We start from the raw sequence: 25,435 nt of genomic DNA, 5'->3' as shown, positions 1-25,435 counted from the left end.
ATTAATTGCAAACACAGAGTTTACAATTCATAGCTTATTGATCTTATATTTTGGTAAAAGGTCATTTTAATCTGTTTCACACGTTTGTTACTTTAATACTTTCTTTGATGGTATTTCATGTACTTTTTTTCTGCCATACAAATCAGTTTATGTTCTTTCAGGAATGTTCTTTCAGGAATGAGGAGTAGGAAACATGCCTATTATTTATTTTGATATCCAATTAACCAAACTAGTATTGGAAATTTTACCTTTGAGATACTTTTTTCAGTTTGACCTTTCCTTTCCCACATCATATTTATCACAGTTGCAATGATGCATTTATTAGTATAATGATTTGATTAATGTGCATCTCCTCCACTTGTCTATAAACTTCTTGAAGGTGGGAGCTTCTCTGGTTTGATCACCATTGCAACCCCAGAGGCTGGTATAATACAATGAACAAATATGTGATGAATGAATGAATGAATGAATGGACTCACTCCATTTCACTTCCATTGCATTGTTTCAGGCCCTCACCATCTCTCCTCTGTCTAACTGTCATTATTTCTTCTCCTGCAGTATTTTCATATGATCCACAAAGTTTTCTTTCCAAAACAAAAATCTGGTCATCTTCCCATCTATTAGCATCTAGAACAGTACCATGCAGAAGAGTTTTCAGTAGCAATTAATTTAAATGCCTCTCATTCACTTGATAACATCAGAGGTTAATGTATCAAGAAACATATAGTTTTTTATGGCCATAAACCTTAAACCTGGATTACTTCATATTTTCAGGATAAAATGATGCAATGAAAGGCTATTTAAAATATATTTAGGGGTGATCTCTTTTAGCCCTGTTGCTGTAGTTACTAACTCACTGAGAATCCTCTTGGGCATTTGTGTTGTAGAATATGAGATTTCAAATTCCTAGATGCCTAGCTCCAGAAAATATCCCATGTCTCTGCCATCAAGTTATAAATGTATTCAGTCATTCATCCGTCCACCCACCATCCACTAATTTGAGAGAGAGAGAGTTTCTGTTGTAAATATTTGGCACCGACTTAACAAAAATAATACATACTTCTTTCCAAACTTGTAGTCCAATGAGAAAGAAATATAATAGCACAGCCATCTGTAATAAAATAGTCACCAGTTCAGAATTCAGGTGGGGTTCATGTAGGCGTATGTATGTAACTGAATTAAATAACCAGAAAGTGACTTGAATGGAGACTGCCTGAAGTAGTTATTCTAATGGTCAATTGTGGCCCAAAGTAGCACAAATCATTAAATCAATATCACACTGCCAGTTTCCAAAGTCTATCTTTTAGTACATAAGCTGAATGTCAGCAAAGTCAATCCAACAATACTGGTCACATCCACAATCAATAAGGCACCAAACTGAGATTTTATGCATTTTTAACTGCAAAATAAATACTCTACCTAGATGTCCATGGATGCATGGAACTCTCAAAATACTAAAACTGAGCTGATTATTATTTTTTCCCTAAAACTAGTTCTTCTCTTCCTGTATTCCTTATTTTCATTAATTGCATCCCCACCCAGCCAGTCTCCCCAAGTTGACCACGATATCTTTCACAGTCACTCCCACATGCAGTTAGTCAGAAAATGCTATAGCTTCTATCTCAGAAATGCCTTTTGAATGGAAACCCTTCACTTCATTATTTCAGAGAAGCCTTCATCATTTCTCACCTCTAGAACTGGGACATTTCCTAACTGATCTCCTTTAAACTTGTCTTTTCTTTTTCAGTCTATCTGCCACATTGTTTCTAGAGTAATCATCCTAAATGACAAATCTAGTTATTATTCTCGTGCATAGAAAACCTACCCTGGCTTTTTTACTTCTGTTTTCATAGAACTTGCAGACTTGATGGGTTAGAGACACACAAAAAAGTGGGCATATGCTATAAATGAAGCATTAAGGCTGGTCCTTAAATGTTTAATAAATACATTTACCATCATCCAGGAGGTCAGGGAGGACCTCTTTGTGGAAGTGACATCTAAGGAGAGTCCTAGGTATGGGGTGCAAATGGGGAAGGGGGAAGAATGTTCCAAACAAAAGGAATAAAGGAAGATCAAAGGCTTGTTAAGAGAGTCCATCAAAGACTATGTAGGGAAGAGTTGGCTTAAATAGCATCTCCTCAAACCTGTCATCCCTGACTCTGCCAGGCAACTTTAATTGCTATCATATCTGTGTTCCCACAGTGTTTTATTCACTCATCCACTGTAATAGTTATTACCCTCTATTTGTATACACATCTCCCTCCTTTATCTATACACATGTATAAGCATCTTAAAGTATCAGGAACAATATCTTATTTGTTATTGTATTCACAGTTCATTGGTAAGTACCTAGCAAATATTAAGTGCTTAAGGCACATTTGTTGAATGAATGATAGATCAGTTAATGCTTCGAGCTCAGGAAGGGAGGTGCTAGAAGTCTACATCTAGGTAAACCTATAACTACATGAATCTAGATCTCTAGATTATGATCAGCCTTTGTCAAGACTTGCTTGGGTCTGGAGTCAAAGAAGGAGGCAAGACTGAATCTGTAGACTGAAGGGTACTAGCGACTACACTGGAGGGTGTTTAGAAAAATTGAAAATGACACTAACGTGAATATTTAGTAGTTCTCAATCTGGCCTGTGCATTGAAATTATCTGGGGTGCATTTAAAAATTATTACTGCCTAGACCCACCCCAAATGAATTAAACCAGAATCTCCAGAACAGTGGCTCTCAACCTTGGCTGCATAATGGAATCACCTGGGGAGTTTGAAACAAACACAATGCTTGAGTTGAACCCACCCCACAGTTTCAGACATTATTGGGTTATTGGCATTAGGGTAGGGGCTGGGGCCTGGGACTTTTTTAAAGCCCTTCAGGTAATGCTAAAATGCAGCCAACGGTGAGACCATTGCTCTAGCTGGCATGGGTGGTTATAAAGTCCCTATATGATTCCAACGTGCAGCCAGGGTTGAGAACCTTGCTACAGATTATTGGTTCTAAAACATGATTGTGCACAAGAATCACCTGACAGAGCTGTTGAAGTGCAGGCCCTAACCCTCACCCTCATTTGAGAAATGTTGATTCAGAAGGTATGAGGATAAGGCCCAGGAATCTGCCTTTTAAACAAATGCTCTGCAGCTGTTGGTTCACAGATCTCAGACAGAGAAAAGTGAACAAAGTGATTTTTTAGGTTTCTTTCATCTCCAGAATTCCAGAATTGCTTGCATTCTCTATTATTCTTTGATACAGTATATAACAGGATACTGAACAGGATTCTTCCAGGAGTCTCAGAATCATTGCTAAAGGCCCACAGATGACAGTAATTAGGGTTAAGTCCCAAACCCATTCTAAAAATGGTGGTCTCTACCAAAAGTTGCTCGTTAGCATAAACTGTGAAGTTTTTATAATGGCCTACTACCCCAGACCAATTAAATTGAAATCTCTAACAGTGGGATCCACTCGTCAAGTTTTTTGTTTGTTTGTTTCCAGATGATTCCTAAGGCCATTCAAAGCTGAGAAAAATATGTTCAAAAAAGAGCCATCAAGGAAACCAGACACATCTCCATTAAGACTTATGAAAGCTGGGTTTACAACCCTGTTGCATTATACCATAGGCCTTTTCCAGTTCTTAGGTAGCTGGGAGAGGAGAAAAAAATCCAAAAATTGTTAAGTTATTTATTTGGGACAGAGTCATGGGTCTTCTGTGTCCATTCCATCAACTAAATGAGGAAGGTTCTGACAGAAGCAATTGTGGCAACTGGGAGCGCCTGAAAGAAGGGAGATTAGCCCCTTTTTCCTGGTTGCAGAGATAATGGACTTGGCAATCTGCCTGCCCTCCATGCCTGTCTGAGCAAAGAGAGAACTGGAAAACAGTGTCCACTGGAGCCTGAACCATCTGGCTGCCACCCACCCAGGGGAGTCCAGCAGTATGAGGTCAGGTAGTCACAGCAGGTGGCCAAAGCCAAAGGAAGTCTAAAAACCAAAAGTGGGAAGATCAAGTCCCTTCAACCCAGGCCTGGCTGTTGCTGGACACAAAGAGGTAGTGAGTGATAAATGGATATGAGACTGGAGTTTTAAACAGAATTCTGATTCTCTTTAGCTCTGTAAAAATATCAGAAACCTATAAGGTTATAAAGTCTCTATCTGGAAGGAAGCAAAAGAAGACTCTGAATTAGCAAAATACTTATTCTTAAATCTATTGCAATAAGGTGTGGTGGTTTATTTATGAATCATCTTAAGGTCCTTGTTCAGAATGTCCTTGGGCTTCTTTTGTCAGACTATTCTACTGTAATGTTTGATTACTAGTGTAGAAGTTTGGGTTTACTAATATAGCTTAGATTAGGAGGAACATTAGGTACAAATGAATGGGGGAGGCTGCTAGACAAGCACAATGAAAGCAAGAACGTGTAAGAAGTTGCTTTTTTTTTTTTTACTGAAACCTATTCCTCCTATTGACTGCCAACTCTGATTAATACCTATCTCCCATTACATAAGAAAAACACTTAGGTATCGCACTTACCCCTCACTCACCCTGACACCCCTGTTCCATTAATCCCTACTCCTAAAAGCAATAATAACAAACTTTTGCTGAACATCTATAACGTGGACGTCATTTGTAGGCTAAAAGTTTTACATCTTTTTACCCATTTTATCCTTACAACAGTCCTTATAAGGTAGCAAATATCCACATTTTGCAAATGAAAAACTTGAGGCTTACAGAGAGTTTATGTAATTCACTAACAAGTAGGAAATTTGAGTGATTCTAAACCCTGTGCCTATTATTTTTATTTCAATCACAGCTTTCCTTTTAGAAGCTTTTTCTTTGACATTCAGTACTTTTATAATAACTCTGTACTCTGCAGGCTTTCTTGGTCAGAGGTTGAGCTCTTAATCTCTCCTCCCTCAATAGAGATTAACCCTTATTCTATTCACCAGCATACCTCCTTCAGGTGGGACTCACTGATTATGGGATACACCTGGAGAAATTTTAAATGCTAGCGTGGCATGGTTCTCAGCCTTGAAAGCCCATTGGAATTACATGGCTCAATAAAAACACAGATGCCTACATCCTACCTGCCCACACATACCTGTATTTCTAATTTCATTGGCCTGAGGTATGACCTGGGAATTAGGATCTTCAGACCTCCTGGTGACTATAATATATAGTCATACTAAGAATCACTAACATGGAGTCTTGAAGGACTTCTGGGGATTCTAATAACAATGCTACTTCTAATACTCTAATTACTCATACATATAGTATTTATTATGTCACTGTTCTAAACATTTTACTTCTCTTACTAGAACTACTATTATCCCTGTTTTATAAAAGAGGAAACTGAGACCCATAGAGTTAAAATTATTTCCCTGAGGAAAGAGCTAGTAAGTTGTAGAATTTGAACCTAGGCAATCTGGCTCTAAAGTCCAGGCTACATTTGAGACATGGCTCCAGAATCCATATACTTAAAATCATTCCCGGAACATCTCTTTCTCCAAGGTTGTTAACAAAGATTAAGCTAATCTAATCAACAAGCCCTTGCTTGAGATTCTCAAATTTTAGTCAACAGAAATATTTATCCCTGGACCATTTACAGTAGTTCCCTTTATCTTTGGGGGATATGTTTCAAGACCCCCAGTGAATGCCTGAAACCACCAGTAGTACTTAAGCCAAGCACCGTCCACCAGAATATATTTCTATTCATGTCTTCCACCCACAAATTTAATGCCTTTTCCATCTTAACCAAGCACTTCTTATGCACTATGGCTGTAACTTTTGCAGTTTGAGGTGTGACAGCAAAACAAGCACCAATTTCTTTTTCCTTCACAATTTCACAGATAGAAGATTCATTCTTACCATGGATCTTAGCAATCTCAGTATATAATTTTTTCCTATTAAGTCAAGAACTTTCACCTTTTCACTTAAAGGAAGCAATTTATAGCTTCTCTTGGGCATAGCCGAACTGCCAGCATCACTACTTTTGAGCTTTAGGGCCACTGCTAAGTAAAATAAGGGTTACTTGAACACAAGCACTGTGACGCTGGGACAGTCTATCTGATAAATGAGAGGGCTACTAAAGTGACTAATGGGTGGGTAGTGTATATAACACGGATGCATTGGACAAAAAGGATGATTGACATCCTAGGCAAGATGACACAGGAGAGTGAGAGATTTCATCCCACTACTCAGAATGGCGTGCAATTTAAAACTTAAAAATGGTTTATTTCTGAAATTTTGCATTCACTATTTTCAGGCTGAGGTCGACTTTGGGTGACTGAAACTGAGGAAAGTGAAACTGCAGAAAGCAAAGCTACAGATAAGGGGGTATTAAGAATTAAAATGTAAAAAAAAAAAAAAAAAGCCAAGGAAAAGCCTCAAAATCTGCTCTTTTAGTAGTCACTGCAGATGGTTCTGATGCAGGAAGTGGTTGAAAAATGCACTCTACAGGTTACTGAGTATTTAATATATGATCCAGAACAAAGTGAGTTAATGGCCATCATTTATTCAGTGCTTACTTTCCTTATTTATCTTACCTTGTAAAATCCTCACTAGTATATAAAGGGAGTACTATTATTTCTACTGCACAGTTAAAGAAAAAAATAATAATAAACCCTAACGCTTAGAAAAATCAATCTTCTGGCTCAAAGCTATACAGCTAATAAATGGTGAGACCAGAATTCAAAACTAGCTGTGTTAGATTCCAGTGCCTATGCTTGTATTTATTGCTCTACCCTGCCACAGAAAAGGGAATAGAAATAAGACCCTAAAGGTATGGCAAACTTATTTTTTTCAATATAGCATCATGGACCATTGTGAGCTTGGAAAAACAGGCATACACTGCCCAAAGTCTCAGATTGTATTATAGTACAATCAGTGTGTTCACAGTGATAACACTGGATCATTGAAAAATGATCAAATCATTAACTGCTTAATGATAGTAAAGTGACACATTTTGAAAAGACTTCCTTTAATATAGATGAAATATTATAAGCAAAACAAGAACAAAATCTTGGAACTTAAAAATTTTAGAATTTAAGAGGAATAAGCTTATGGTGATCTGGAATAGTTCAATTATCATCTTCTCATTCTTTAATGATGAGTTTAGATTAACTTGATTAACACTTAGACTGTAGAATTTGACTCATGACTCATCTGAACTAGAAGTTGGTGAAGATGGAGCTGGGTCATTTAAAGCTATTATCTATTCCACAAAACACATTGAGCACTAGCTATTGTCAACTAATTCCACAAAATGCAATATAATTAACAATATGAAGTATGTACCCCAAAGCCATCTACATCTCTCTTATCTTTTGCCTTCTTCTTACTATAAGAGCTGAAAAGTGAACATGTTACCAAAAGTTTGGCACTTGTCTCTGAGGCCGAGGCTGCATTAGAAGAACAAGGACAAGTGGCTTGAGGAGAAGGAAAGAGAAGTTTATTAATTTGCCCACAAATGAGGAGGTTGGCAGACTCCCGTTTTAAAGTACCAATGTCCTGTTTTGAGCAGAAGTACAGCACTTTTAAAGGTTCTGATTCATCCCATCTTCAGCTATGACAATCTCATGATCTCCACCTGGACAATTCCCTTAAGCCATCTCCTGTGGCACAAAGAACAAAGGACACGCTCGTGCTCACTGGCCTGAGGTGGGGATATAGGTTTTAGTTCTCAAAAAGAGGGTCTTTTGAAAAGACAGAAAACATTTTTGCCCTTTCCTAGGCCACTTTCTCTGTTACAAACATACTTCTCTTTCCAGACTCCATTGTAATGTCACCAAGTTGTTGTAAGTGTAACATCACTGGGTATGGCTTCCAGAAAGGCCTTTGAAATGGGCAAACTGCTGGCACATGCCTTCAGCCTTTAGGTCTTTCCACCCTTCCTCTTTTCCTTTTCATTTGACAGCTATGATGGCTTGAAGTGCTAGAGGTAAAACAGTCATTTTGTGCTCATGAGTATAAATGTCACATGCTAAGGAGGGTAGAGCAGGAAGAAGGAAATGAAGGACCCAGCTTTTACTGTTGTCACTGAGCTGCTCTATTAACCCTGAACTGTCCAACCCTGTGATTCTTGTCTATGAGAAAACTGTATGCTATACTCATTGGTTTTCTGTGGCTTTCAACCAAATGAGAGCTGGCTGACACAAGAGCACATGGCTTTAAAGGCACCTTTCTAGGTTTCATGGATAAGGCTGACATTATAGAGAAACTGGAGTAATGTTTGGTAGTCTTTGATTAAGGTAGTCAGGAAAAGCCTCCCCGGGAAGGTGACATTTGGACTGAGGCTTGAATGTTGAGAAGGAGCCAGCCATATGAAAATCCAAAGGAGGAACATGTGGACAAGGAGAATAGCAAGGGCAAAGACGCTGAAGTAAGGTGTGCAAGCCTACATGTTAGAAGCTTAGACAAATCAGCGTCAGTGGAACACTATAACTAAGGCAAAAAGCAATTATAGTGGTGTGCTTGTAAATGATTAAAAACTAGCTCTCCAAAACAAATAGACAAAGACAATAAAAAGGCCTGATTTGTAGCATTTACTGATTTCTGTGGTGTAAATATTCCTACCATTGCCAGTTTCAAGATACTAACATGATTATCAGCAGCTTGCAAAACCCTGGAATATTGAACAACCAGCTCTCACAAACCACAGTGCACCAACACCAGCACCCTGCTGGACAGGAGACAAAGTATGACAAGTAAACAGGGGCCAGGTATTATACAAAGATTTTATAAGAGTTTCATATTTTAGTACAATTACAAAAAAACATTTAGAAAGTATTCAGCAGAGGAATGATACGATCTGATTCACATTTTATAAACATTACTATGAATATTGTTTGGAATACTAATTATAGTCAACCAAGGACACACACACACACACACACACACACACACACACACACACATATATATGTAGGAAACTGGTTAGGAAGAAGGCTATTATAGTGGCTTTGGCAAGAAGTGGCAGAATCTTAGGCTGGCATGGCAGTGGGGATGGCAAGACATGGATGGACAGGTTCGAAGTACAGGTGTGTAGAAAGAAGAAGAATTGGTACCCTAAGGTAGTGCACAGCTACATGATGAGGGTGTCCACGGAATGCCTGTTAGTCAGAAAAGGATATATTAGTGGATACAGTCCCGTGGCTTAGCAGTGCTTCATAAATGAGTTGTGGCTATTGCCTCATCTATAAGCAAATGGTGTCAATATATTTAATAAACACCAAGAATAACAAGATAGAAGAACCCTGAAGACAAAATTATTTTAAAAGCAAATAATAAGAGAGTAGCATCTGATTCTGTGATCTTCCTGTCTATATAAGAGCCCACAATTTGGGGTCAATAAAAGTTTATGTAAAATGTTACTTCACTATACCAAGCAGCTGGAGAATATGGGTATAGACCTGAAAGTCAAAGAGACATGGGAACTACAAAATGTGGTAATATCAACTTTATATGGTTATTGTGAAGTCTAAATGAGAATATAAGTATAAAGAGATTTTAATATAAACTACCTGTCTTATGATCTATAATGAGATCTATATCCTCTTTTCTCCTAACCCTTTATTCCCGTGAGTCGTCACTTCCTGTTCTATTAGTGGTAATGTTTAAAGAGGAAATGTAAAATTATAGGAAGAGAATTATGTAACTCAAACTTCCTTTGATAAAGAGACTAGATGTCTTCTTTTTAAAGACATACTCTTACACTGGAACACACAAAGTTTAAGTAGAGCAGCTATAAACAACTTGTCTAGCTGTAGGTCAGCATTTTCTCCATTGCATTGTAGAATGAACTATTAAGAGCATATTTTAAATCATGTGCATGAAATATTGACTAATTGCTAGCTTTTCAATGTATCTTAAAATTATGCCAAAAATGCTCAGTTTAAAAGTCTAACACTGTACAACGGAGTATGTGTACCAACAACATAAATGGTCATTAATGCGCTGTACTTCCATTGCTGTGATGAAAGGAAACTCTTTCAATTTACAAGTTACTAATGAGACATGACAATCAGTGTGTCCTAGTCATTTGACACTTATCCCTGTTTTGATCTGCCAACAAATTACCATGTTCCTTAAATGCAGACTAATTGATAAACTCTAAAAAGAAATGGCTCAATTTAAATGTGCTAAAATTATTTAAATTGACTCATTATGCTGTTCAAAACTAAATTATTAAAAACTATTATTAGTTTTAATAAATATTAGTAAATAAAAAACTATTATTATTAAAAACTAAATGGCCCTTTCTTCATGGGATTTGGGAAAACATTGAAGTATATCACAAAATAAAGTTTGACTATATGAGAATTTTTAAATCATGAATTTATATAATGGCAAAATCCTGGTCTGGACTGCTCAAAGTGTTTGCCAAACCTATTGCAACCAAGAGAACAATTTATGCTACAAAATGAAAGCTATAGTTGCTAAGAGATTCTCTGAAATGAAAGGTACTTATTTCATTTGAAAGTGATTACTTACCCAATAAACAAATCTTTAGGTACACAAAGCTTAAGATAGGCTTTCTTTGTTAAACAATTGCTGTTATGTGGTAGCAATGAGTAATGTGTTCAGAGTTTCTCCAGGAACTATATTCAGTATTTTGTTCTTTTCTTCTTCTTCTTTTTTTTTAATTCATCTAATTTTCTTCCCCAAGCAGCTAAAATTGAAGCTTGATTTGCCTACTACCACTACCTAAGACCTCACAAAATCTAAAGTTTCATTTTCCTTTCTATATGAGCTTTCTTTTCTTTATGTTATATTTGATGTCTTTCCTTTTCTTCTGTATTTTCACTGCACTTTTTTATTTAATCTTGCATCCATATCTTTATATCATTAAAGACAACTACAACCTTACTCCTAATCACAGTGAAATTAGCTTATTTCATTTTTTATTGTTTCCAAAGTATAATCTATTTTTGCATGTCAGAAAGAAGTTGAGAAATCTACTGCCCTCTTATGCCAAATACTAGAGCACCTATTTCCTATTAATTTTTGTGTCCAATATAGAGTCATGACAACTGTAGACACTTAAAAAATTTTTGTTGAATAGAATTGATTGTGCTGAATAAAACTTTCTTATATTTATGTAAGTATCTATATTCACCAGTTAACAATGATAACTGTGCCAAACTCTATTTGACAAGATTTAGATTCCTTACACATGTGAATTCTGAGAAAATGAGAATTTAAGGGACTAGACTCCATCTTTCTACAATGATCAAATTTAATCTTCTATAAGTGAGAGCAGTAAGAACCAATGGGTATGCCTAGAAAGTAGATCAGAGTTCAATTTAGCACTAATAAAAATTTTTAGGAAAGTCATTTTTTTAAGCTCTCTGGGAGAGGTATTTTAAAGTGCATTGTCCCAACTACAACATTTTGTATGCAGACAATATTTTCTTAAGTTTTTTTTAGAAAATTAATGTAACAAGCACTTAGTCACTAGCCAGTTAAGTACACAGTAAGTACAGCTGTAGGAATAGAATAAAACTACCATGTAAAAAATTAGCAATATGATAAACCTCAATAGTGTACCACTTACTTCCCAGACTGTCCATCTACACCATTCCTTATTAATACTTCATCTGTGATCTCAACTGATTCTCGATGCAGCTAGATGAAAGAACAGAACATCTTTCACAGAACTTTACGTTTAACTTTAACCCAAACTTTATGTATTTTACCTTTCCTTCCATAGAATTTCTTATCTGTCTAATCATTTCTCAGTGAACGTTAATTAAATAATTATTGCCTGACAACTTAAAATGCCAGGCACACAAAGATGCTAGCTGTAATATTTCTCTAGCTTAGTACATAAAAAAAAAAAAAAACAACTACCTTTTATATCAGTGGTGATTCTACCTGTGAATATTGCAGAAGTTGGGAGTTTTTCCTTGTAATTATTATCAGTAAATCCCAATTCCACTGTTCAAGGTGCTCAGGAAATTGAAAGAGAAAGATATCAGAAAATTGCTACAGAGACACCCAATCAAGTTGGATAATTTCAGAGAGCTTGTTACAAAAAACTACACGCTTAATCTTTCCTATCCTCAATACATCCTATACTAGAAAATAGACGAGTATTTTTTATCTAAACTGACACTTTGATATATTATTATGCTGTCAAACTACTTAATAATGTTTCCTCTTTGACCTTATCACTACCACATCATACTGTCGTCCAATTTCTTGGTTACTTTGGGAATTGTATGGTGAGGGTAGTGTGGAACTATCTATGTCTTTAAGAGATGATTAGAGGGTAAAGCTTGGTGTTTGCAGAAATTGTTATGAGGAATAGTGTATGTACTTTGTAGAGAACATCATGATTCCTATTGGGCAAAATCAAAGATGATCTAAACATACAAGTAAATATCTTAAAATAATGAGTTTCTCCTCATTATGTTAGATTTCCTGGGGCTGCTTTCTCAGAATTTCTATTGATGTTTCTTCTATAAAACAAACCTTGGGAATATAAAAGGAGGAAATATAACTGTTTGGTAACCTATTTCATTTGTATAGCAAACTAATAGTAACTAACAAAAGTGGTGTTTAGTCATAAGTCCAGTTATATGTAATACTGAATAAATTTTAAACACTGTAAAAACCAATGGAGTACTTTATTTTCTAATTATGAAATAAATTAACACCTGGGAGTTTATAGGGGACATGTGAATCCTAGTCCTAGGCTTTAGATATTTTTCTATGCTTATAAAATCTTTTAAAATTTTAGTTTGTGTTGTCAAGACTATTACTAGGCATTATTTTTCTAAAATTAAAATAAAACTTGCAAAGATATCTCAAAATAATTTAACCAAATGAATACTTTTAACTTAAAATAAAGTACCTATTTTTAAAATTTATTTATTTTTAATTGACAAAAATTGAACACATTTATCATGTACAACATGGTCCTCTGAAACATGCACACTCCCTGGAATGGCCAAACCAATACATGAAACACGCCCCACCTCACTTATCACTTTTTGTGGTGAGAACACTTCAAATCTACTCTTCTAGTGTTTTCAAGAATACAATACATTATTATTAATTATAGTCACCATGTTGTACAATAGATTTCTTGAATTTATTTTTCCTGTCTGAAATTTTGTATCACTTGACCAACATCTCCCTAACTCCCACCTCCATCCCCAACTCCCTGCCCAGTCTATGGTAATTACCATTCTACTCTCTGATTCTATGAGTCAAACTTTCTAAAAGTCTACATATAAGTGAGATCATGCAGTATTTGTCTTTCTGTGTCTGGCTATTGTATTTAACATCATGTTCCCCAGGTTCATCCATGTTGTCACAGATGACAGGACTTCTTCCTTTTTTAAGGCTGAATTGAGCATTCCTAATGGGAAAATCTGAAATCCAAAAAAATCCAAAACTTTTTGAGTGTAACATGATGCCACAGGTGGAAAATTCCACATATGGCCTCATGTATGCAAACTTTGTTTTGTCTACAAAATTATTAAAAATATTGTATAAAATTACCTTCAGGCTACGTGTACAATGTATACATGAAGCATAAATTAATTGTGTGTAGACTTGAATCCTATGCCCAGGATATATCATTATGTATATGTAAATATTCCAAGATCAAAAAAATCCAATATTTGAAATGCTTCTGGTCTCAAGCATTTTGAATAAAGGATACTCAACCTGTATTGCATTGTGTGTGTGTGTATGTATATATATATATATATATATATATATATATATATATATATATACCACATTTCCTTTATCCATTCATCCATCAATGAACACTTAGGTTTATTCCATATCTTGGCTATTGCGAGTAATGCTGCAATGAACACGGGAGTACAGACATCTCTTTGATTTCAATTCCTTTAGACATATACTCAGTAGTGTGAATGATCAATCACATGGTATAGTCCTATTTTTAACTTTTTGAAGATCCTCCATACTGTTTTCCATAATGGATGGAAAGGTGACAGGAACTAGAGAGGCAAGGAAGTTAAGGGGATTGAAGAAAGGGTATCAGGAGGGTATCTGAAATGTCAGACAGTTTGGGTCAGATCTCAATTCAGCATTTCAAATTACGTCATTTCAGGCAATTCAGCCAACCTGAGTTTCATTTTCAGTAAAACAAAGATCATAATAGAACATACCTCAGAGTGTCTTTGCTGGGTGTGTGTACGTGTTTTGAGAATTAAATAAGATAATAAATGAAAATATTTAGCCCTGTGCCCAGTACATAGTAAATGCTTAACAAGTGTTACCAATGATGATTATTAGTATCCTTTTCACTCATCAATGTGATTCTCTCTGTGTGCTACCTTCCAGGAATTCTTCAAAATGTTTTGGGTTTAACGAGGTCCTCCTTTTCCCCAGCACCTTCTAAAATTTATTGTTTGCTTTATATATTTTTTGACATCTATGATATTTTGGGTGGAAGGGGATAAAGACATACATGCTTAATTTACTATCTTGATCCAAATCCTCTTTTTATTGCCACCCACTTACTCTTGAAATGCATTATAATATTATGAAAAGAACAATGGACATGGAAATCAAGGAGTCCTAGTTTCTAGTCCTAAAAATTGTAACTTAAATTTTAGAAATTTGCTTAATTTCTCTTAGCTTTAGTGTCTTTCTCTATACAATGAGAGTTTGGACTAATCTTTTCTGGCCTTAAGGAATAAATGCTCTATCTAAAGGGATGTTTCATTTATCAGCAGTGCTATTAATTAACAGGACGCCAAAAAAGTGATGGTGGTAGGGCAATTTCAGTCCCAGGAAGAATGGATTCAATACAGAATTACAGCAATGTGGCTTTTTAGAAGACAGTGGAAAAGAAAGAATGCTTAAAGAGTAGGAGGATAAAAAGAGTAGCAAGATAAACTAAGAATAAATATAAGGTGATAAAAGAAAATGAGTTATTTAAAAGTGTTCTAGGCAGACAGCCTAATTAAAATTATTGTATGTGCCTGAAAGTAATAAAGCTGTACAGAAGCAATAGACTATTCAAATTGAAGCTACCCAAATACTCATCACATCAGTCCCCGTAAATCTGTAGACGAAGAAACCAAAACAAAGTAAGATGAAATTTATTGCCAATGATCTAAAGTTGAGCATTTCTAAGTACTTAGTCTGAGATGTCAATGGTGAAGTCAGAAGTAGAACTAAGATACTCCAAATCCCAAGCCAGAACTTTTTACACTATACCACTTAATATTTAACTAAAATTGTCCAGACTTGCTTTTGTCATTTAGTCCTAATTAAAAATGCTGTATACAAAAATGTATACCAATCATAAGAACGATTCCAATATTTTTTAAATCAGTACTCACTACACATTGATCCACTACATCAATGTTAATTTTTTATGAAATGCAGATATATTAGTAATAAGAGTTTTAATTAAAATTTGAGCTATGGAAAAAGTAATAAAATAATTTAAATAATTGCTGTTTTAATATGCATAATTGTATGAGGAGTATGTCTTATCAGAATTAGATACCTATATGTATCTGTTCATCCCATAGGCAGGTCAAATATAAATTAAAAATGCTAATCCTTCTTGATTTTTATCAAAAATTAATTTTAGGAGTGAACTAGTAGCACTCAGTTGGAAATGACTTTATGTTCCACGCCCTACATTTTACATATAAAGAAATTGTGTCAAAGGACATAATACAATTTGCCTGAGGTTTTGATCAGGGGGATAATTTTGGGAAGATGAGAGTTTATTAAATAATTACTAGAGAGAGAAGCCTTAAGGTGTCGAGGCTAGTAAGAGTGCTTATTCATGAGAGAAGAACCATTTCTATAATATTCAGCACTTGAGACGATGATGCAGTGATGTTTATCTTTTTAAAGCTCATACACAGATATCAGGCCTTTAAAAAAATTTTTTTAAACCTATTTCTGGCCTCTAGCCTATTTCATCCATCATACTTATACCAATACCACTCTATTTTGATTACTGTATTTCTATAGCAAATTTTGAAATAAAGTATTAGTGTAAAACCTCTATCTTAGTCCATTCAGGCTACTATAACAAAATACCATAGACTTGGTAGCTTATAAACAACAGAAATTTATTTTTCACCTGGAGGCTGAGAAGTCTAAGATCAAGGTGCCGGCAAATTCAGTGTCTGGTGAGCACACACTTTCTCATAGATGGCACCTTCTTGCTGTGTGTCCTCATGTGGTAGAAGGGGCAAGGCAGCTCTCTGAGGCCTCTTTTATAAGGACACTAACACCATTCATCCACCTGCATGACCTAATCACCTCCCAAAGGCCCTACCTTCTAATACCATCACCTTTGGGGTTAGAATTTCAACACATCCATTTTAAGGGGACACAAACATTCTCACCATTGTTGCACCCTCCAACTTTGTTCTTGTTTTTCAATTTTGCTATTCTATGTCCTCTGCTTTTTCATAAATTTTACATCTAACTTGTCAATTTATGTTTTTTAAAAAGCCTTCTGGCATTTTAATTGAGATTTCTGTTGAATCTGTCATAATTTGGGAAAAACTGACATATTTACAGTATTGAGTTTTCCAACCACATAAACATGGTATATCATTCCATTTGTTCAAATCCTTAATTTCTCTCAGCAATGATTTGTAATTTTGAATATACAATTCTTATGCATTTTTGTTAAATTTAACTCTAAATATTTCATTATTTTGATGCTATTATAAATATTTCTTGTTTCAGTTTAGTTACCAATAGTTCACTGTTATCATCTAGAAATACATTTGATATTTTTAAGTTAAACCTTATATCTTCTACCCTTACTAAAGTCATTTATTAGTTTTAGTAGTTTTATTGGTAGACTCTGCAGGATTTTCTACATAGACATTCATGTTGTCTGTGAAGAAACAGTTTACGTCTTCCATTCAGATATTCCATTCTGTATATTGTTTATTTCTTTTATTTGCTACATTGCACTGACTAGGACCTCTCATGAAATGTCAATAAATGCTGGCGTGGTTGCGGAGAGAGAGGAACACTCCTACACTGCTGGTGGGACTGCAAACTAGTTCAACCTATGTGGAAAGCAATATGGAGATACCTTAAAGCGATACAAGTGAATCTACCATTTGATCCAACAATCCCATTGCTGGGCATCTACCCAAATGATCCAGTGACACTCTACAAAAAAGACACCTGCACTCGAATGTTTATAGCAGCACAATTCATAATTGCAAGGCTGTGGAAACAGCCCAAGTGCCCATCAATCCAAGAATGGATTAATAAAATGTGGTATATGTATACCATGGAGTACTATTCAGCTCTAAGAAACAATGGTGATATAGCACATCTTATATTTTCCTGGTTAGACCTGGAACCCATACTACTAAGTGAAGTATCCCAAGAGTGGAAAAACAAGCACCAGATATATTCTCCAGCAAACTGGTATTAACTGAGCACCACCTAAGTGGACACATAGGTGCTACAGTAATAGAGTGTTGGGCAGGTGGGAGGGGGGAGGGGGCGGGTATATACATACATAATGGGTGAGATGTGCACCATCTGGGGGATGGTCATGATGGAGACTCAGACTTTTGGGGGGGGGGGGAAATGGGCATTTATTGAAACCTTAAAATCTGTACCCCCATAATATGCCGAAAAAAAAAAAGTGATGGGAGCAGACATCTCTGCCTTGCTCTCAATTTTATGAAGAAAGAATTCAGCCTTTTACCATTAAGTATAACATCTGCTGTAGGTTGTTGTAGAGGCCCTCTATTAAGTTGAGGGAGTTTTCTTTTACTCTTACTTTGTTAGGTGTTTCTACCATGAATGGACATGGAATTTAGTCAATGCTTTTTCTACATCCATTGAGATTATCATATGATGTTCTGGAGGATTATTTGAATTGATTTTCAAATGTAAAACCATTTTTTGCTTTTCTAGGATGAACTCTACTTTATCATAATAAATTATCTTTTTTATACATACACGAATGTACATCCTTTATATATAACCTTTCTATATATCTTTTGCTAAATTTGATTTGTTAGTCAATTAATTGTACATTTATATCTATGAGAAATATTTATTCTAGATATTTTTTTCTTACATTGTCTTTGGTTTGGTTGTAAGGGCAATTTTGTACTACTAAAATGAGGGGTGTATTCCCTTTTGTAGTATTTTTTTTTGGAAGAGTTTGTGTTGAATTTTTAAAATATCTTTCTTATATGTTTGGTAGAATTTACAAATAAAACCATCAAGGCAGGAATTATTCTCTGTGGGAATATTTTTAAATATAACTTAGTCAGTTTTTAAAAATAGATGTTATCTATTCCTTTTTGGGTGAGCTTTCATTGCTTGTGTCTATTAAATAATGTCAATTTTTTATTTAAACTATCAATTATTCCCATAGATTGCTTATAACTTTCCCTTATTATATTTGTATGCTTCTTCTCTCATTCCTACTACTGGTAATTTGTGTTTTCCTGATCTTTCCATTTTTTTGATACAAAGTTTATCAGAAAATATAAATTATTTTTAAGATAAACTTTTTAACTGGTTTAAGTTTAGTTGTGATATATTTATATATGAACAGTCTAGGTAAAACTATGAGTCTGGTAAATTTTATGCCGTTTTCTTCCATCCGCTGTACATGCACTCTTCTACTCTTCTACCTTGTCTGGCTGTTCTCTCTAATTATCCTGAGTTGTTTTACTCGGCATCCCATTATTTTGACACTTGCCAGAATTTTCTCTGTTTCCACAAAGCCCATTCCCTCAGGAACTATCTTTCTGTCTTTTGTCCAAAGTCTATCGCTTATTAACTGATGTTAAATTTTTATGGGAAAAGTGGTTACATCTAAAATTTTTGTGCTTTGTACCTCATTAATACCTGTGTATAATAAAGCTCAAATTTCTTTTCTGATTCCCAGATCCATACACACAATGGTCTACTAGCTCTCCTCCTGGACTACTAAGAGCACTTTAAACTGAACTTGTTCAAGACTGGACTGATCATCTTTCCCTCTAATTCTTCTACTTTCTGTTTAAACTCTTAAAGAATATCACCTTCCATCTAGATATGTAAGATAGAAATATAGTAGATATCTTTGATGTATCCCCCCATCCCTGTCTATTAAGCATAAGTAATTCATTTGCACCCCTGTTCATTTTAGCATTTTATATAAGGTCTTGAGAATCTCTTATCTATGCCTGTCTATCTTGACCTACTCTTCCTATCTAGAAGGTCACTATCACTTGCCTGGACTACTGCAATAGTTTTCTAACTAATCTCTTTGTTTCCACGTGGGCTCATGTTAGAATAAATTTTCAACCCCAAAGCACTTATTTTTTTCCCAAAACACTATTCTGATGGATAGTGTTTCTCTATTTAAAACATTTCAATGACTGTCCATTGCTCTTAGGATGAAACTGAATTTCTCTACATGGAAGATAAGGCTTTTCTACACCTTATCAACTACTCCAGTGTATTAGGGAACCACATTCTCCTTTGGATACGTATTTCTTATTACAAGATCACTCTCTTCCATCTGGCATGATCTATCTTGTGTTTCCTTTTGTGTGAGACATTCTTTCCTATGCTCTTTACCACTGAATGCTTATTCATGCTTCAGATCTCGGTTTAAACATCGCTTCCTCGGGGAAGCTTTCTCTGGGATAATCTAATTCTCTGTGTTATCCCTTTCATCCAGTTATTTTTTTCAGAAATCCAGTCAACAAATATTAAGGATCTACTATTTTCTATATATATATATATTTTTTTGAGATAGAGTCTCACACTGTTGCTTGGGCTAGAGTGCTGTGGCGTCAGCCTAGCTCACAGCAGCCTCATACTCCTGGGCTCAAGCGAACCTTCTGCCTCAGCCTCCTGAGTAGCTGGGATATCAGGCATGCACCACCATGCCCGGCTAATTTTTTTCTATATATTTTTAGTTGCCCATAGTATGGCAGGTACTCATTAAATATATGTTAAATAAATAAATGAGCCCCCAAAAAATAACTTTCCAGAAGATGGAGGAAATATTTTGGGGCAAGTTTGTCTTGCTCAATTCTATTCAACACACCTTACTCAAAAAATTGTTCACTGACTCTGTAAGCACAATTCAATCTTTATGTACATTAAATGTATCAAGAACTTTTTTTAAAATGTAATTTTAAGGAGCTTCTAGGAGATGCAAGTTTGGAGGTTTGGTTGTAGACCCTAAGCATAAGGAGTTAATTTTACACTTTACAAATGAAACATTTAGTTGTATAAAACAGATACAACAATCTTACATTTGATTAAAATAATTTAATATTTTATAATCAAATGAAAAAATTAAAATTTGATCCCACAGACTTCTAGATGTCTTTAAAATTATACTTGTACCTTTTCTAGTTGGTGAGTCATTAGGCACTAATTGACTTAAACATGCAAATGCAATAAACTTGAAATGGCTTGTTCAACAAGGTTTTGAATTTATAGTAAATGGCTTGGTTTTTTCCACTTGAGAGAAGATTAAATAAAATGTTTAGCTTTGGTTTTATCTTTTAAACAAGATAAGTAAGATCTCGGTACTCAATGCACATTTTTTAATGCAGGACAAATTATTCAGCCTTATGCAATTTAATTTAGAAGGTATTATTTTTCAAGTGGTATTAACATAAACCATTCCTGCCATAATTTACTGATTATTTTTATCTCATCTTTAGGAATACATACACTGAGTACCTTAACTCAGGTGCAAGTACTTCAGCACATTTTATTAATGCTTTAAATGTATTTATTTTTCTATAAAATTAAGGATATCTCTAACAAATAAGGAAAAAAATTTAACATATATCTCTTAGGAATCCCATCTCTTCTACATGCATCTCAGGGTCAACACTAATTAATGCACATAAGCAATGCAAAAGAAAGAGGAAATTATTATGCTGGTGTATTAAGCACAGATGCGGAAGCAGTCTTACTATCTTTATCTGACATTTCCATAATAGAATGCCAGTTCAAATGCCAAAGAAGTTTGAAAGCATTGATGTGAGAAAAGCACATTGTTTACCTGAAAATCATTGTTTATATAAAAGACATTACAGTCTTCTCATACGTGTGAGTGGGGTTGGAGGGGGATATACTTAATGTAATGATTCCATTCAAAGAACATTTTTAACTGAATTAAATATGAAATCAATATGGCTATTTTTATCAGTAATCATAGATCTCCTTTTATAACACATTCTATAGAAAATATACATTATATTTGTTTTAAAATTGAAAAGATGTTAAAGGATACCAAAGCCAGTCTCCAGAAAAGTGCCCCCAAAAATCCTTTGAGTTCAACCATATACTTGCATTTCTATAAACATACCACCTAATAAACTATAAAATTCAAGTAAGTGTTTTAGAAATTCTAAAATTTAATTTCACTCCAAGCAAAACTAAGAATAAAACACATGGGTTTCTTGGTGGAAAAAATCAGGATTTATTGTTTTTATTTGCAATTAAAATGTCAATGCAGGAATTCACATGGCAAGGAGTTGAAGAAAACACAGGTGCCTAATTCACAAGCTACAAAAAAATAGTATAAAGGTGACCATCTGGGGAAAGCTGGCTGACTTAATTTTCCTATGAGCTTACCGTCTGTTCCACATTTTCTCTTCCAAACTCCACATTCTGACCTTGAAAACGCATCTACATATTTTGCTATATGCATTTCCTTATACACATAAATGCAGGTAGACTTAATTATGCAAAAGATATAAATAAAATAAGGGACATATTGTGTTATCTTTGTTTAATCTCAGTTTTCTGACTTTTTTAAAGGTTTTGTTTCTGGTGATGATGCTTTTCAGCCTTTTGGCCATTCTATAAATTCCCACACTTTCCATGAAACACCTGCAAGTGCTGACAAGCACAGTTCTAGGAAACAAATGCTCCTTTAAGAAAGGCAGTTCACAAGAAAGTACAGAAGGCAGACCTCTGAGAACGTGATGGAGAGGAGTTGTGAACCCAAGATTGTAATCCTGATGTGGACACGATGGATAGTGAAGTAATACTCACAGGAAAAAAGAGAAAGCTAAAACCGTGGGGAATTCCTGGCTTGCCAAAAATCACTGATTGCCCAAATATCCCATATCTATCAGGATTTCTGAAGGAAAGCATCAACACTTCACTGCTGTCATGAATGAATATGATGAGCAGAAAACATCTACTTGGTTTTCTTTTTATATTTTAGTCTGAATACTGAAAATGATGCTAATCACACGAAAAGTACTTACTTTCAAGGACTTGTTGATAAATCCTTCCTTTAAATAGTCTTTTGCCCTATTCTGCAGTTTTTTCCTAAAAAAAACCCAACAAACTATACCTATTAATATTACATCTGCAGTGTCCCTAATTCATGCTTTAGTCATTTTGAGATTATTCTCTGTTACTATATATTATATAGTATCTATGCTTCTGAAAACTTTTTCTAGCCTTGCATATTTTTCCCACATCAGAGCCTGGATTTATACTTGCCTGTCCCCCCAGCATCTTAAAACTCAGTGTTAAGCTAAACTCATCAACCTCATGGACCACTATGTCTCCCCTGTGATTTTTCTCCTTTCTTTATTTTCACTATCTATTAGTCAATAAGGCATGTCCACTAATATCTCTTTCTTTCTTTCCATTCCCATAGCTCCTTCTCAAGTTTGGGTCAGATCATCCAGATTACTACAATGATATAGTCCAAAATCCTCAAACTGTTCCAAAGAATGATTAGGTTCCTTTAACAAAGAGTTCCATATGCATATTCCAGATTGCTTGGAGAGTCACAAAATTATAGTCTACAAGTAAGCAAACATCTTTAAGTTTGTTTAACCCAGTGTTTGGGAAACCCAATATTTCCTAATTTATTTTGCCATGGAACTTTTCTCAAAGGAGCATTCAATAAAATCTCCCAAAGTAATGTCTGTAAAGCATTGATCCTCCCCATACATTCAATTCTACAGCCAATTTTCACATTAGTTAATAAATATACAACACACATTATTTCACTTTCTTGCTCAATATTTTCAGGCTCTCTCAATTTCCCATCAAATAAACCTAGACACCCCTATTTATCTGTAAACTATATGTTTCATCTTATCTTTCATTATTTCCTTCATTTCTGTAGCTTCCCAGATGTCAAGCTTAGCATCTATTGTACAACTGCCCACTCTCATATCAAATGAATGTGTTTCCTTGAATAAATGTGTGCCATCACTTAGCACTGAATTAACCTTTCACATACAACTATGATACTACAGGAAATCTCTTCTAATGGTTTCTGAAGCTCCCCAAACATGAATCAAACTCTACTTTGCTGAAGAAAAATATATTTACTCTCATAGAACCCTTATAATCCAGAAGAGAATGGGAGCCCCATCTTCAATCTTTGTAAACAGAACAACTGCCAGCCTAGAATTTTATATCCTGCAAAATTAAGTTTCACAATGTATGGAGAAATTAAGTCTTTTCCAGACAAGCAAACACTGAGGGGATTTTCCACGACCAGACCTGCCTCGCAGGAAATACTTTGAACAGCATTATGCAGGAATCAGTACAACAGATTGCCCCCAGTGTAAAATCACCCAAGAATACCCCAAAACTCACAACTCTCATATAACAATAGCACAAGAGGGAAAACAAAGCAATAAGGTACTATTCAACAGGAAGAACAGATCAATATTTCTCATACCCATTCTATCTCTTAACGTTAACAGTGTAAATGCTCTTCTTGAAAGACGTAGGCTAGCTGAATGGATGATAAAACACAAATCAAGTGCCTGCTGTCTCCAGGAAACACATCTAAACCACAAGCATGGACAGAGACTCAACATTAAAGGATAGAAAAACAAATATTCCATACAAATGGAAATCAAAAGAGAATAGGGATAGCTATTCTCATATCAGATAAAATTGACTTTAAGCCAACAAAAATAAAATAAGACAAAAGTAAAGTAAGAGGGTCATTATATAATGGTAAAGGGAAAGGAAGCAGTTCAACAAGAAGACATAACAATTCTAAATAATATGTGCCTAACTTAGACAGGAGCTCTTAGATACATAAAGCAAATTTCACTAGCTAAGCAAAGACATAAATAGAACCATCATAACTGCTGGGGACCTCAATACCCCACTGTCAGAGCTTGAAAAGTCATCAAAGCAAAATATAAAGAAATAATGGACTTAAACTAGACTCTGTATCAAATGGACCTAATAGACATTTACCCAAAATTACTGAATTCTACCCAAAATTACTGAATATATATTTTTCTCAGCAGCACATGGGATATTGTCTAAGACTGATCATATCTTAGGCTACAAAACAGGTCTCAACAAATTTAAAAATGTTGAAATCATACCATGTATCTTCTCAGACCACAGCAGAATAAAGCTAGAAATAAATCACAAGAGAAACACTCAAACTCACACAGTCATGGAATTTAAACAACCTGTTGCTGAACGATTATTGGATCAAGAATGAAATGAAGATGGGAATCAAAAGATTCTTTGTACTGAATGGCAAAAGGAACACAAGTTAGCAAAATCCATGGGACACAGCAAAAGTATTCCTCAGGAGAAAATGTATAGCCTTAAATACCTACATAAAAAGACAGAAAGATCACAAGTTAACAACCTAATGTTTCACCTCAAGGAACTAGAAAAGGAAGAACAAACCAAACCCAAAGCCAACAGAAGAAAAGAAATAAGAAAGGTCACAACAGAACTAAATAAAATGGAAAATAAACAAGCAAAGGCTGAGCATGGTGGGTAATCCTAGCACTCTGGGAGGCCAAGGCGGGAGGATCGCTCAAGGTCAGGAGTTGAAACCAGCCTGAGCAGGAGCAAGACCCTGTCTCTACTAAAAATAGAAAGAAATTAATTGGCCAACTAAAAATATACAGAAAAAAAAAAATTAGCCAGGCATGGTGGCACATGTCTGTAGTCCCAGCTACTCGGGAGGCTGAGGCAGGAGGATCTCTTGAGCCCAGGAGTTTGAGGTTGCTGTGAGCTAGGCTGATGTCACGGCACTCTAGCCTGGGCAATAGAGTGAGACTCTGTCTAAAAAAATAAATAAATAAAAATTAAAAAAAAAAAAAACAAGCAAAAATTACAAAAGATCAATGAAACAAAAAATTGGTTCTTTGGAAAGGTAAATAAAACATACAAACCTCTTGCTAGACTAACCAAGGGTATTACAAGGTACTATGAAAGCAAAAACAGAGGGATCTAACCTAAGCTGGAGGAAAAAGAAAAGAGCTCTTGAGGAATCTGGAACCTGGATGCCAAGAAGACTAGTAGCTTTTTGTAAGAAAAAGGGAAGAAAAGGAAGGGAAGAGCTTTCTCACAAAGAAAACAACATTGCTAAGACCATGAGTTTATTCTTTTATGCAACAAAGATTTAATAAACACAATGTACCAGTCTGTGTTCTGGACATTTGAAACATAAGGAGAGA

General features: G+C 35.1%; 1 protein-coding gene across 4 annotated transcripts in view; it reads right to left on the bottom strand.

The window, feature by feature from the left end:
* The window catches only part of LIN7A (lin-7 cell polarity scaffold A), a 153,040-nt gene that overhangs the window by 76,257 nt on the left and 51,348 nt on the right, over nucleotides 1-25,435 (bottom strand). The window contains exon 1 of one of the 4 annotated variants that reach the window (XM_020287967.2): nucleotides 1,061-6,310. The exons of the other annotated variants lie outside the window; for them this stretch is intronic. The gene's annotated coding sequence lies outside the window, so the exon portion shown is untranslated. Of the gene's footprint in view, nucleotides 1-1,060; nucleotides 6,311-25,435 lie in introns of those variants that run through there. 4 annotated transcript variants of the gene reach the window in all.

This window comes from Microcebus murinus, chromosome 10 (genome assembly GCF_040939455.1).
Source record: "Microcebus murinus isolate Inina chromosome 10, M.murinus_Inina_mat1.0, whole genome shotgun sequence".
In the NCBI taxonomy this organism is placed as follows: domain Eukaryota; kingdom Metazoa; phylum Chordata; class Mammalia; order Primates; family Cheirogaleidae; genus Microcebus; species Microcebus murinus.
This window is presented reverse-complemented; position numbering and strand designations above follow the sequence as displayed.